At 39.1% G+C, this 15,101-nt stretch overlaps 1 protein-coding gene across 1 annotated transcript in view; it reads right to left on the reverse strand.

The window, feature by feature from the left end:
- Positions 1 to 15,101, reverse strand: part of LOC126474447 (MAP kinase-activating death domain protein) — a 596,268-nt gene that overhangs the window by 102,641 nt on the left and 478,526 nt on the right. The gene's annotated exons all lie outside the window — the stretch shown is intronic.

The raw sequence follows: 15,101 nt of genomic DNA on the forward strand, positions 1-15,101 counted from the left end.
AATCCAGTGAAATTTTTTTAAGTGCTTTATCTGAAAACTACCTTGAGCAGTTAAACAGAGAACCGACTCGTGGCAATAACATATTAGACCTTCTGGTGACAAACAGACCCGAACTATTTGAAAAAGTTAACGCAGAACAGGGAATCAGCGATCATAAAGCGGTTACGGCATCGATGATTTCAGCCGTAAATAGGAATATTAAAAAGGGTAGGAAGATTTTTCTGTTTAGAAAAAGTGACAAAAAGCAGATTTCAGAGTACCTGTTGGCTCAACACAATAGTTTTGTCTCAAGTACAGATAGTGTTGAGGATCAGTGGACAAAGTTCAAAACCGTCGTACATAATGCGTTAGATGAGTATGTGCCAAGCAAGATCGTAAGAGATGGAAAAGAGCCACTGTGGTACAGCAACCGAGTTAGAAAACTGCTGCGGAAGCAAAGGGAACTTCACAGCAAACATAAACATAGCCAAAGCCTTGCACACAAACAAAAATTACGCGAAGCGAAATGTAGTGTGAGGAGGGCTATGCGAGAGGCGTTCAATGAATTCGAAAGTAAAGTTATATGTACTGACTTGGCAGAAAATCCTAAGAAATTTTGGTCTTATGTCAAAGCAGTAGGTGGATCAAAACAAAATGTCCAGACACTCTGTGACCAAAATGGTACTGAAACAGAGGATGACAGACTAAAGGCTGAAATACTACATGTCTTTTTCCAAAGTTGTTTCACAGAGGAAGATTGCACTGTAGTTCCTTCTCTAGATTGTCGACAGATGACAAAATGGTAGATATCGAAATAGACGACAGAGGGATAGAGAAACAATTAAAATCGCTCAAAAGAGGAAAGGCCTCTGGACCTGATGGGATACCAGTTCAATTTTACACAGAGTACGCGAAGGAACTTGCCCCCCTTCTTGCAGCGGTGTACCGTAGGTCTCTAGAAGATCATAGCGTTCCAAAGGATTGGAAAAGGGCACAGGTCATCCCCGTTTTCAAGAAGGGACGTCGAGCAGATGTGCAGAACTATAGACCTATATCTCTAACGTCGATCAGTTGTAGAATTTTGGAACACGTATTGTGTTTGAGTATAATGACTTTTCTGGAGACTAGAAATCTACTCTCTACAATCAGCATGGGTTTCGAAAAAGACGGTCATGTGAAACCCAGCTCGCCCTATTCGTCCACAAGACTCAGAGGGCCATAGATACGGGTTCACAGGTAGATGCCGTGTTTCTTGACTTCCGCAAGGCGTTCGATACAGTTCCCCACAGTAGTTTAATGAACAAAGTAAGAGCATATGGACTATCAGACCAATTGTGTGATTGGATTGAGAAGTTCCTAGATAACAGGATGCAGCATGTCATTCTCAATGGAGAGAAGTCTTCCGAAGTAAGAGTGATTTCAGGTGTGCCGCAGGGGAGTGTCATAGGACCGTTGCTATTCACAATATACATAAATGACCTTGTGGATGACATCGGAAGTTCACTGAGGCTTTTTGTGGATGATGCTGTGGTGTATCGAGAGGTTGTAACAATGGAAAATTGTACTGAAATGCAGGAGGATCTGCAGCGAATTGACGCATGGTGCAGGGAATGGCAATTGAATCTCAATGTAGACAAGTGTAATGTGCTGTGAATACACAGAAAGATAGATCCTTTATCATTTAGCTACAAAATAGCAGGTCAGCAACTGGAAGCAGTTAATACCATAAATTATCTGGGAGTACGCATTAGGAGTGATTTAAAATGGAATGATCATATAATGTTGATCGTCGGTAAAGCAGATGCCAGACTGAGATTCATTGGAAGAATCCTAAGGAAATGCAATCCGAAAACAAAGGAAGTAGGTTACAGTACGCTTGTTCGCCCACTGCTTGAATACTGCTCAGCAGTGTGGGATCCGTACCAGATGGGTTGATAGAAGATATAGAGAAGATCCAACGGAGAGCAGCGCACTTCGTTACAGGATCATTTAGTAATCGTGAAAGCATTACGGAGATGATAGATAAACTCCAGTGGAAGACTCTGCAGGAGAGACGCTCAGTAGCTTGGTACGGGCTTTTGTCAAAGTTTCGAGAACATACCTTCACCGAAGAGTCAAGCAGTATATTGCTCCCTCCTACGTATATCTCACGAAGAGACCATGAGGATAAAATCAGAGAGATTAGAGCCCACACCGAGGCATACCAACAATCCTTCTTTCCACGAACAATACGAGAATGGAATAGAAGGGAGAACCGATAGAGGTACTCGAGGTACCCTCCGCCACACACTGTCAGGTGGCTTGCGGAGTATGGATGTAGATGTAGATGTAGACTTTGTTTGTAAGGATGCAGAATTTTTATTTGCACCTGATGAATCTAAATCTTCTGAGTTGCTTTTATCAGAGCTGCTTTTATCAGATAAAATAAATCTTGCATAATTTTGGAAATGATTACTGGTTCCTGAGACTTTTTAGACACTATTATTAACATTTTTCTGAGCAGTATTTTCTTTAAATATCACATCTCTTGCTTTCATTAATTTTCACTGATTGGGTTGGACTAGCTGATATGCCTTACTCTGCTCACAGTAACCTGTCAGTATGCATTCAATGTTTTTCTTATTCCATTTATGCCTATTCTTCAATGCCGTAGATTTGGTTTTCTTATGCTTCTTCTTGTGTCATGCTTTTTAAATATTTTTGTAGGTAAACTACTAATGAGGCAAGCAGCTATAGAGGCTGCTTTGCTGCCTTGACCCATATGCTTTTGGTAAGCCTCCATCAAAGAGGACTGCTGTTTTCTGTCTAGTAATTTTTAGTAAATTGCATTTACTAACAGCATAACTTGTTTTTTGCTTTAATATTCAGTAAAGTGGTTAAGTAAAGCAGTTGTAGTTTGAAGCAGCACACAGAAATGTTTTATTGTACTAATGCACACACATAATATTCAGAACATGCTTAAATATGTAATGGCAAAGAACCTATAAAACAGCAAAGGCATAGCTTTTTATATCTAACATAATCACACTTTTGTTGGCAAGTGTGGGTGTATTACACAGTCAAACACTTGTACTGAAGTAATTCCACATTTACATGACTGCCTTGATGCCTCATTTTCAATTTGTCATGTGATAAAAGTGCAAGCTGGATTTTGCATAACCAATGTTTTTGGAATCAATGTTGGTTAGTACATAAAAGTTCATACTGTTTGGGATACCTTATTAGAGATGAGCTCAGAATATATACTAAGATTCTGCAAAAGAAGTATATCAAAGATACCGGATGGCAGCTTTATGGATGATTTCTGTCACCATCCCTGTAGACATGTGTGACCTGTGTTTTTTTCCAACTAATGGGCACAGATTTTTGTTCGAGTGATCTACAATATAATGTGGTTAAAACCACAACTAATTCATATGCAAATTCTGGTTAGAATCTATATCTACATCTACACCATACTCTGCAAGCCACCTAATGGTGTGTGTTGATGGGTACTTTTGTACCACTAACTGAGCCCTCCACCTGGTCCCATTTGGTGAATATCATGTGGGAAGAATGATTGTCAGTACGCCTTTGTATTGGCTCTAATTTTACAAATTTTCTACTCATGATCATTGCACGAGGTGTACATTGGAGAAAGTAATATGTTGTCTGATTCTTTCCAGAAAGAGCTCTCTTGAAATTTTAGTAGTAAATCTCTCTGTGATGCACAACATCTCTCTTGTAATGTCTGCAATGGAGTTTGCTGAGCACCCTCGTAATGCACTAATGCTGGCTACACAATCCCATGACGGAATACACCACTCTTCGTCGGACTTTCTCTACCTCTTCTGTCAGTCCTACCTGATAGATGAACTATTCTCAGGAACTGGTCGAATACACACTTTATACACCACTTTCTTCACGGATGGGTTACATTTCCTTAAGAGTCTTCCGAATGAATCTGAGTCTGGCATCTGGTTTTCCCACTGTTTGTTTTATGTCGTCATTCCACTTAAGGTTGTTCTTGATAGTTACTCCTACATATTTTACAGTAGATACTGTTTCCAGTGGTTGATCAACAATAGTGTAGCAGCACAGTAGTGGATTTCTTTTCCTGCATACGTGCAATGTATTACATGGTCAAATGGCAATGTATAACTGGGTCAAATGGCAATGCCTGCACCATCCATAAATTCTCTGGAGGTCATTCTGCAAGTCTTTACTATCTTCTGGCAGCACTACTTGGTTATAGACAACCACAACATCTGCAACAGCCTTAAAGAACATCTGACATAACTAGATCATTTATATATATTGTAAATGGTAACAGTTCTACCACATTTCCTTGGAGTACTCTGGAAATTACCTTACATCTATTGATTTTGTTCTGTTAAGAGCAATATGTTGAGTTCTATGTGCAAAGAAATCTTGAATCCAGTTACAAATCTGTTCCAGTAGTTGATAAGCTCATATGCTTTTCATTAAACAACAGTGCGGGATGATGTCAAATGCAATCCTGAAGTCAAGAGACATGGCATCAACCTGAGTCCCATTGTCTACGGTGCTGTAGATCTCATGGAGGAACAGAGTGAGCTGAGTTCCACAGGCTCTCTGTTTGTGGAATCCAAGTTGATTTTTTAGAGGACATTTTCATTCTCCAAAAACGTCATAATTCTTGAGCATAAAACATGTTCAGGGTTATAAATACAAAATCAAATAGGTGTAATGCAGGAGTAGGTTTAATAACGTTTAAAAAAAATAGGAGTGCGGGTAAGATACTACAAACAGCACAGTGAATGCATTATTGTCACCAAGATAGACACGAAGCCCATGCCTACTACAGCAGTACAAGTTTATATGCCAACTAGCTCTGCAGATAACAAAGAGACTGATGAAATGTATGATGAGATAAAAGAAATTATTCGGATAGTGAAGGGAGACGAAAATTTAATAGTCATGGGTGACTGGAATACAGTAGTAGGAAAAGGAAGAGAAGAAAACGTAGTACGTGAATATGGATTGAGGGTAAGAAAATAAAGAGGAAGCCGTCTCATAGAATTATGCCCAGAGCTCAACTTAATCATAGCTAACACTTGGTTCAAGAATCATAAAAGAAGGTTGTATACATGGAAGAACCCTGGAGATACTGACAGGTTTCAGATAGATTATATAATGGTAAGACAGAGATTTAGGAACCAGGTTTTAAATTGTAAGACATTTCCAGGGGCAGATGTGGCCTCTGACCACAATCTACTGGTTATGAACTGTAGATTAAAACTGAAGAAACTGCAAAAAAGTGGGAATTTAAGGAGATGGGACCTGGATAAATGCACTAAACCAGAGGTTGTACAGAGTTTCAGGAAGAGCATAAGGGAACAATTGACAGGAATGGGGGAAAGAAATACAGTAGAAGAAGAATGGGTAGCTTTCAAGGATGAAGTAGTGAAGGCAGCAGAGAATCAAGTAGATAAAAAGATAAGGGCTAGTAGAAATCCTTGGGTAACAGAAGAGATACTGAATTTAATTGATGAAAGGAGAAAATATAAAAATGCACTACATGAAGCAGGCAAAAAGGAATACAAACATCTCAAAAATGAGATTGACAGGAAGTGCAAAATGGCTAAGCAGGGATGGCTAGAGGACAAATGTAAGGATGTAGAGGCTTATCTCACTAGGGGTAAGATAGATACTGCCTATAGGAAAATTAAAGAGACCTTTGGAGAAAAGAGAACCTCTCGTATGAATATCAAGAGCTCAGACTGCAAATCAGAACTAAGCAAAGAAGGGAAAGCAGAAAGGTGGAAAGAGTGTATAGAGGGTCTATACAAGGGCGATGTACTTGAGGGCAGTATCATGGCGATGGAAGAGGACATAGATGAAGATGAAATGGGAGATATGATACTGCATGAAGAGTTTGACAGAGCACTGAAAGACCTAAGGCAAAAGATGGACCCAGGAGTAGACAACATTCCATTAGAACTCCTGATAGCCTAAGAAGAGCCAACCCTTTCAAAACTCTACCATTTGGTGAGCAAGATGTATTACACAGGCAAAATAATAATTCCAGTCCCAAAGAAAGCAGATGTTGACAGATGTGAAAATTACTGAACTATCAGTTTAATAAGTCACAGCTGCAAGATACTGACACGAATTCTTTACAGATGAATGGAAAAACTAATAGAAGCCAACCTCGGGGAATATCAGTTTGGATTCCATAGAAATATTGGAACACGTGAGGCAATACTGACCCTACGACTTATCTTAGAAGATAGATTAAGGAAAGGCAAACCTGCATTTCTAGTATTTGTAGACTTAGAGAAGGCTCTTGACAATGTTGACTGGAATACTCTCTTTCAAATTCTGAAGGTGTCAGAGGTAAAATAGAGGGAGCGAAAGGCTATTTACGATTTGTACAGAAACCAGATGGCAGTCATAAGAGTCGAGGGACATGAAAGGGAAGCAGTGGTTGGGAAGGGAGTGAGACAGGGTTGTAGCCTCTCCCTGATGTTATTCAATCTCTATATTGAGCAAGCAGTGAAAGAAACAATAGAAAAATTCAGAGTAGGTATTAAAATCCATGGATAAGAAAAAAAAAACTTTGAGATTTGCTGATGACATTGTAATTCTGTCAGAGACAGCAAAGGACTTGGAAGAGCAGGTAAACGGAATGGATAGTGTCTTCAAAGGAGAATATAAGATGAACATCAACAAAAGCAAAACGAGGATAATGGAATGTAGTCGAATTAAGTCGGGTGATGCTGAGGGAATTAGATTAGGAAATGAGACACTTAAAGTAGTAAAGGAGTTTTGCCATTTGGGGAGCAAAATAACTGATGATGGTCAAAGTAGAGAGGATATAAAATGTAGACTGGCAATGGCAAGGAAAGCATTTCTGAAGAAGAGAAATTTGTTAACATCGAGTATAGATTTAAGTGTCAGGAAGTCATTTTTGAAAGTATTTGTATGGAGTATAGCCATGTATGGAAGTGAAACATGGAAGATAAATAGTTTGGACAAAAAGAGAAGCGTTCAAAATGTGGTGCTACAGAAGAATGCTGAAGATTAGATGGGTAGATCACATAACTAATGAGGAGGTATTGAATAGGATTGGGGAGGAGTTTGTGGTGCAACTTGACTAGAAGAAGGGATCGATTGGTAGGACATGTTCTGAGGCATCAAGGGATCACCAATTTAGTATTGGAGGGCAGCTCGGAAGGTAAAAATTGTAGAGGGAGACCAAGAGATGAATACACTAAGCAGATTGAGAAGGATGTAAGCTGCAGTAGGTACGGAGAGATGAAGAAGCTTGCACAGGATAGAGTAGCATGGAGAGCTGCATCAAACCAGTCTCAGGACTGAAGACTACAACAACAACAACAACAACAACGACAACAACAAGACATGTTCCATAATTCTATGACAGACTGTTGTCAATGACATAGGTCTATAATTGTGTGCGTCTTCCATTCTTAAAAAATGGAATGTCCTGCGCTGCTTTCCGGTCAATAGGTGCCCTTCATTGCTCAAGTGACTGACAATAAATTAATGCTAGAAAGGGATCAAGTTCTTTCGCATAATATTTGTTGAATATTATCGGTGTCTCATCTGGTCCTGACGCCCTTCTGCTACTAAGTGATTGTAGTTGTTTTTGTATTCCACAGCTGGTTGTCTCAGTATCTCACATTTTGCTGTCTGTACAATGATTGAAATGAAGGACCATGTTATGATCTTCCACAGTGAAAAAATTTCGGAAGACCAAATTTAGTATTTTGGTCTTTTCTCTGTTATCTTTCATTTTGGTGTAGTATGGTCACTGAGTGAATAAATAGATGATTTTGATCCACTTACTGATTTTATATACAACAAAAACCTCATAAGGTTTTTGCTCACATCAGTTGACCAAGTTTTACTTTCAAAGTCATTGAAAGCTTCTCTCATTGTTCTCCTTACCTTCATTTCACTTCGTTCAGCTTTTCTTTGTCAACTACATTTTTACTTCTCTTGAATTTGAGATGAAGTTCTCTTTGTTTAGGTAGCAGTTTCCTAACATGGTAGGTCTTTCTCATCCCTTAAGACCTTACTTGGAATGTTCTTGTCTATAGCATACTGCACGATGCCTTTGAATTTTTCCCATTTGTCCTCCACATCTTCATCCTCATCACCAAATATTTGATGCTCACTGCTCAGATATTCTGAAATTTGTATCCTGTCACTCTTGCTAAGCAAATATATCTTCCTACCTTTCTTAACATTCTTTGTAAGACCCGTTGTCATATATTCTATCACAGCCTTATGATCACTGAGACATTCCTCTGCGTTAACTGATTCAATAAATTCAGGTCTGTTTGTGTAGAAGGAGTCTAAGATGTTACCCTCACGAGTTGGTTCTCTAACTATCTGCTCAAACTTATTTTTGGAAAAGATATCCAGAACAATCCTTGCCTCTGGCACCAGTTTTGATAGCATGATACTCCCAATCTATAAGTTGAAGTCAGCCCGTATTACAATGGCATGATTAGTAAAGTTATTAACAATATTCTGCAATTTCTGTCTGAAGCACTCTATGAGTAGAGCTCCTGACCCAGGTGGTCTATAAAAGCATCCAATTACCATTTTTGACCAATCTTTGATACTTAACTTCGCCCAGATTAATTCACAATCAGAATCTGTGATAACCTTGCTATATTTTATTGAACTCTTTACTGTAATAAACATTCCACCACCACTGGCAACTAACCAATACTTATGATAATATTTCAGTCTTAACTTAGGATTTCATTGTCATCAACATCCACTTTCAACCAACTTTCTGTCCCAAATACTACCTGTGCATTATAACTTTCAGTATGTGATACTAATTCTGGGACGTTTCATTGGATGTTCCTGCAGTTTACTAAAATGCTATTAACCTTTTCTGTCTCTTATCTGTGTGGACAAACATACTCTGATGACATTGTGACTAATTTATCAGGCAAATCATCTTTAATCCAAGGGAGGGTTCCTCCGACCTAAAAAAGCCCCGTGTGCCTACCACACAGACTCGACTACCCTAGCAGCTGCTTTCTGTGTGTAGTGCACACCTGATCTATTGAGGGGAACCCTACAGTTCTGCACACCATAGCGGAGGTTGAGAGATTCACATCTGATACCATCGCACAGTCATCTGACATGCTAGTTTTGACCTTCCACTCTGCTCCAAACCAGAGGACTGTGATCGACCCTGGGTACAATGTTACAAATAGACAGCTTAGCCTGCACCCTGTGTGTGATGCTAGTTGTCTTCACAAAATCAACTACACATGGAAAGGAGCCAATGATGCCCTCAGAACCCAAGTAGCAGGTGTCATTTGTACCGGTATGTGCCACTATATGCAGCTGGTTGCGCCCAGTGTTCTCGACAGGGCAGGGCCTCCTCCACATACACAGACGAGACCCACCCTGGCAAACATACCAATTGTACACTGGCACTCTTTCCCTTCTTGCCTGCTATTTCTATGGGGGTTCCATAACCCGCCTAACATAGGAGCTCCCAATGACAAGCACATCCAACCTCTGCAATGGGCAGGAAAATCAGCTGCTGGCCCAACAGGAGAAGCATCCTGTGCTGGCTCAGAGTTGTCATGAACACTGGGTAGCACCTCATACCTGTTGCTAAGTCATAGGGAGCCAGCCGCAGGACCAACTCCCTCTCTCACCTTCCGTCCTGTGGCATGTGAACCCACCACTGCCTGCCATTCACTCTCAAGTGAGGACAGACCAGTCAGATGATGTGTATCAGATGATGCAGTGACACCTGGGTCACCAGGGGATTCCAACTGCACCAAAGGTGTCACACTTCTCATCACTGACGTCCCAATGTCACCGCAACTTTGAGTATTAGCCTGGAGCATGCTGACGGTAGCGAATACAGCTTCCAGCTGTTTAAGGACAGCAGCTAATTCTCTTTGTGTCCCCCGACACAAGCAAATTCCCTAGACATATCATAGTGGGTAAAAAACAGATATAAGATCTCGAATGGCTACTAGTTTGGAATGTATGCAGAACAGAACGATGAGAATGAAGAAGCACTAAAAACTGCTCTGCAGATTTCTCGCTATACCCTGAGATGGCAAGCTCTTAAACAGAATAAATTTCTCTACTGAATTAGATGTATGTACAGTTACCTGTTACTAAAAATTCTGCTTACCAAAAAGCTACTGTATGAGATAAGTATGCAAACTAGAATGCACTGATCTAAACTATACACTGTATACCAGTATGAGATTTAAACCTAGTGGTGTGACATGGAGCTTCTGGCAGTGGAACAATTACAATAGAAAGCTGCCTTACACAAGGGTATGCGCCAAGACTTGTGTAAAAACAAAAAGTAAATAGTAATTTGCTAACCGCTAGTCTACACAGTAAAATACACAGGTATAGTTCACTTGTTTGGAGAAGCACACAAAAGAAACAGAAACAAAGCTAAATTATTGTGTATAGACAAATGCTGCTGCTACCACTGCTCTCACGTCCATTTGGCTCAGCTTGTGCCAGTACAGAGGTTCCATAGAGCCCTGGACCCTTGTTTATTGTAAGTGATTGTATTCCACTCATAAGTGTTCCACGCAGCATTACAGCAGTGCAAGAATTAAATTGGGGCAATACTCTCAGATCTTTCTCTGTAAAGGAACATTTGAAGGTGGAGTTCAGTATTTTTACCTCCCAATTTTAATTCCTGTGTCATCCATGTGTGTATGAACATTAACTTTGGTGTCACTCACATCATTTACATATGAGCAAGGAAGTCAATGGAAGTTCACAAATTGCCCCTCTGAAAGCCAAATACATTTCATTCAGCATTTCACTATCAATATTCCTATATTTTGTTTTACTTTTATTGTGCACTGGTCACTATTTCTTAAGATATTTGCCAACAGAAACTGTATATCATATAGGGTCGTTCATGAACTGCCCTGCTAGGTAAATGTTTCAAGATTCTCCTTGAGACATGACACTATTCCATATTTATTTAGTTTATTGAACACGTAAAATTTTATAATTGTTTTAGCTGCCATTTCCACTTTGTTAATCATTGTTGCTACAACTGTCTCATGGGCACTGATACTAGTTTCATCGTGAATACTGTAAAAGAGATTAAGTCTCTTTGTTACCATTAAATATATAATATTTCCACCATGTGTAAGCTTCTGAACTATATGTTCATATTCCACTCCATGCACTGGGTGCTGAGTACATCCACAAGCTTGCCACCACTCAGACACTTTTTCTCCCTGGGGGAATAATTAATATTTATTTACACTATTTACTGCAGCCCATAACAATAATGTAATCTCATAGCAGAGTGCTAAAATGCTGATGAAGGTATGGAAGAATGGAGTCAGAGCTGAGGCAACAAATGAGGAAGTAGCTACAGTAAAATCCCTTTCTTATGTTCCCACATTTTACATTTTCCCACTTTTACATTCATTTTTGTCAGTCACAATGCAAGTCTTATCCTCTCAATACAATTCTTTTTTGTCATTAATAATACCATCTTACACCATTTCCTGAATTTTAAGTTTTCTTTGGCATTTTCAAGACCTTTAACACTGATTTTCAACCAGATTTCTGCAGAAGTTCATCATATTCCTGCTCAAAATCATCCTTGGAAAAAAGCAGAATATGCAGTCTGTATGCAAAGTTATTGATCGTGTAAAGTAGTGTTAGTGCAGTTTCATTGTCTGCGAGTTGGGTCATCGCCACCTGCATTATAGGTTTGCAGTGTTTGCAAGGGTGGAAAAGCATTCTGAGTCACTGCTTTAATGACAATCACAATCTGATGATAGTGACTCTAGTAGCAACCTTCCTTTTGCTCATTTCATTGTATCACAACAGCTTTAAATTAATTTCACAGTCTTTTATACAAATTAACACTGTTTTTAAAGACAGCTATATCTATAATGAACTTTCACAAAAAATTGTTAACTCTGCATGAAATATGCTAATCCATAATAGGTGTGCAGTCTTAGGCTGGTACAACCTGATGTCAGACGTAAACATTCCTCCTCAAGATGTTCCGTAACATGATGACAATTTCTGGCCCCTTTCTCACCAGGATGTCTGTGAATCAAGTGATCTCCTTGTTGGCAACAAGCTGTAGCTTCCCTGACTATTGTTCTCTGTTAAGTAAACCTGCCAACTTGAGGGTTTCAACCCATATTGTATTACAAATCAGTCTCACACTAGACCTTGAATATTATTTGTCTGTGAAAGATGTTTTAGAACATGTAGCATCAAACCAGTCTCTGGGCTGAAGACCACAACAACAACAACATTGTCAACGTGGACTTTCTGATGAAGAACTGTTATGTCTCTTAGAGAATTTTGATACTGAATTGGAAATCGACTTCAGTGATGATGAAAATGATTTTGTGCCACAGACAAGTGAAGATGGAGATGAAGACATTGTGAATGAAGAGGGATTAGTGGAGGACACTGATCTATGCCAATCCTCATCTCATCCACCACAGTAGGCCCAAGTGAGTGCCTCTAGAAAAATGGTCACTAATGGTAGAACTGAATGGGAGGTCAACAATTTTTCATATTCTGGATGAACGTCAGCTGCAAACTTTCTAAAGGAGAGAGGTGATACCACTCCTTACACTTTTCAATGTGTAGATGACTCTTTAATCAGTTCTTTCTGTCTTATTTTTGATGAAGCAATGTTGAGCCTCATAAAGAAAACAAAGAATCGAATGTTTGAAACTTACTAAAAAACAATGATTGGACCATGTTGCTTGAGGAAATAGAAAAATTGATAGCCATCATGCATGCTCAGGGTGTCATACGTGCAAGAGGTATGTCTGTGGGTAATCTCTGGTCTCATCCTTGGGGGCTTACTTTTATCAAGGACATTATTTCCAAAACAGATTTCAGGAACATCTGGGATTTCTCTGTTGTGTTGAAAAATCAAACCGAGCTGTCTGCCTCCACCCAACAAATTCAACTCTTGCGTCTGAAATGTGGGGAAGGTTTACTGAAAACAGTATTCATTCTTACCATCCTGGAGAAAATATAACTGTGGATGAGCAACTATTACCAAGCAAAAAAAGATGCAGGTTCACTCAAATTTTCACCAATAAACCAGAAAAATATGGTCTCAAATTCTGGACTCCTGCCACTGTGACAACAAAGTATGTACATAATGCTTCCCCATAACTCAGAAAAGAGGAATGCATAGAGAGAAGAAACCAATAGGAGATTATGTCATGTCTCATGGGGATATTTCTGAATCAAGGAAGAAATGTGACAACAGACAACTTCTTCATATCTCTTCACTTGGCTAAGAAGCTTGAAGAAAAGAAAACTCCCTTAGTTGGTACAGTGAGCAGAATACAGTATGTCACGAAATTCCTGATGAGGTAAGGACGTCAAATATATAATATCCTCCACCACCATCCTGTGCATGACTGGCAACACAGACTGCACTATGATACTACGATCAAGGAAAGAAGAATAAAAATGTCATTCTTCTTAGTATGCTGCATGCTAAAGTATCAATAAGTAAACATAACATTGTACAATGCAGCAAAGCGGGTTGATTTAATTACCTGAAAATGTATTACAAAGACTGCATGTAAGTAGATGGCATGTCTTTACATCATCTTGGACATGGTGACAATAAATGCATGGGTCATCTACAAAATAGTAACAAACAAGAAAATAGTAAAGAAGAAGTTTGTACTAGAGCCGGCAAATGAACTAAAGGGAATAAAAGAGGAAGAAGAAGAAGAAGAAGAAGAGACAAAGCAAAAGGATACACATCAAAAATTATCTAGAAAGCAGACGAAGTTCCAGACCAGCCTCTGCAAGGGCAACAATACCAGTGACAACTGTGTAAAGTGCCTCAAGGCCAAGTGCAGAAAATGTGCACAAAAAACCTGGGTTAAGTGCTTTTAGCAGTTTCCTATGACTTGAGTAAAAAGCAGAATAAAGCCATGTATGGAACACATGTGAGTATAATATGGACCATATATATCAAACGTGTTAGGACATTCTATGAATAGCTAATAAAGGAAAGTTTATAGTCTAGGAAAATTGTTAGCATTAACAACAACAAACATGTAAGATATTTTGTTGTTGAAATAAGTCATTAATATAGTAATGATCATGTTGTAAAATTATTTTTATAATACAAAAATGTAGGGATTAGCATACATTAAAATAAAGGACTACTTTAAGTCACATATGAAATTATTGTATGTGAGGTAAAACGATTCCTTTCTGCCATTTCAGGAAGGTCAGAAACTTCACCAGTCTAGTGTTAATATATAAATACAAACAAAAATATGATACAGGTTACAAAACGAATGCAACATGAGAAATGAAAAAAGCCACAGAAATCAAAAAATTTCAAGAAAACATGGAGAAAAATGCACAATGAAGAAAAGGGTAAAAAGGAAAAGAAAGAGCTACAAATGAGAAAAATGATACTATATGGTTCTAGAGACCTTTCAAAGTCTTAAACATTTAGGATGTATATATAAATATTGAAGCAGTGAATGAAAATTTGTACCAACACCCAGACTAGTAACTGGGTCTGCCAGCTGCTGTGCCCGAGCAGTTCTAGGAGCTTCAGTCTGGAACCGTACTGCTGCTATGGTCACAGGTTCGAATCCTGCCTCAAGCATGGATGTGTGTGATGTCCTTAGGTTAGTTAGGTTTAAGTAGTTCTAAGTCTAATGGACTGATGACCTCAGATGTTAAGTCCCATAGTGCTTAGAGCCTTTTTTTTTTTTTTTTTAACTGGGTCTCCTGCTCACTAGGCAGATGCACTAACCACTATGGCATCCTGGCAAGTGCCTTTGCAAAACTGCATGGACTATCCTAGCATGCCTCCTTCCTCAATCCGAATTCCCATTCATGCCTCAGCATTGCAGAGGTTCTCCAACTGTATTGGAATAGTATATTGGCATTGAACAAAATGTGGGATCCTGCCTGAAACCCAGGCATAGTTGCTTTGATCAAATTAAACTATATGATTACAGAGATTGTTTCAAGTCTCAGACATCTACTTACAGACAAATTAAAGCTGTGTGGTACACCATGAGTTGACTCTACATCTTTTTCTTCCCGGGCTCATTCCTTTCCTGACAGCATAA

This window comes from Schistocerca serialis, chromosome 4, assembly GCF_023864345.2.
Source record: "Schistocerca serialis cubense isolate TAMUIC-IGC-003099 chromosome 4, iqSchSeri2.2, whole genome shotgun sequence".
Lineage (NCBI taxonomy): Eukaryota > Metazoa > Arthropoda > Insecta > Orthoptera > Acrididae > Schistocerca > Schistocerca serialis.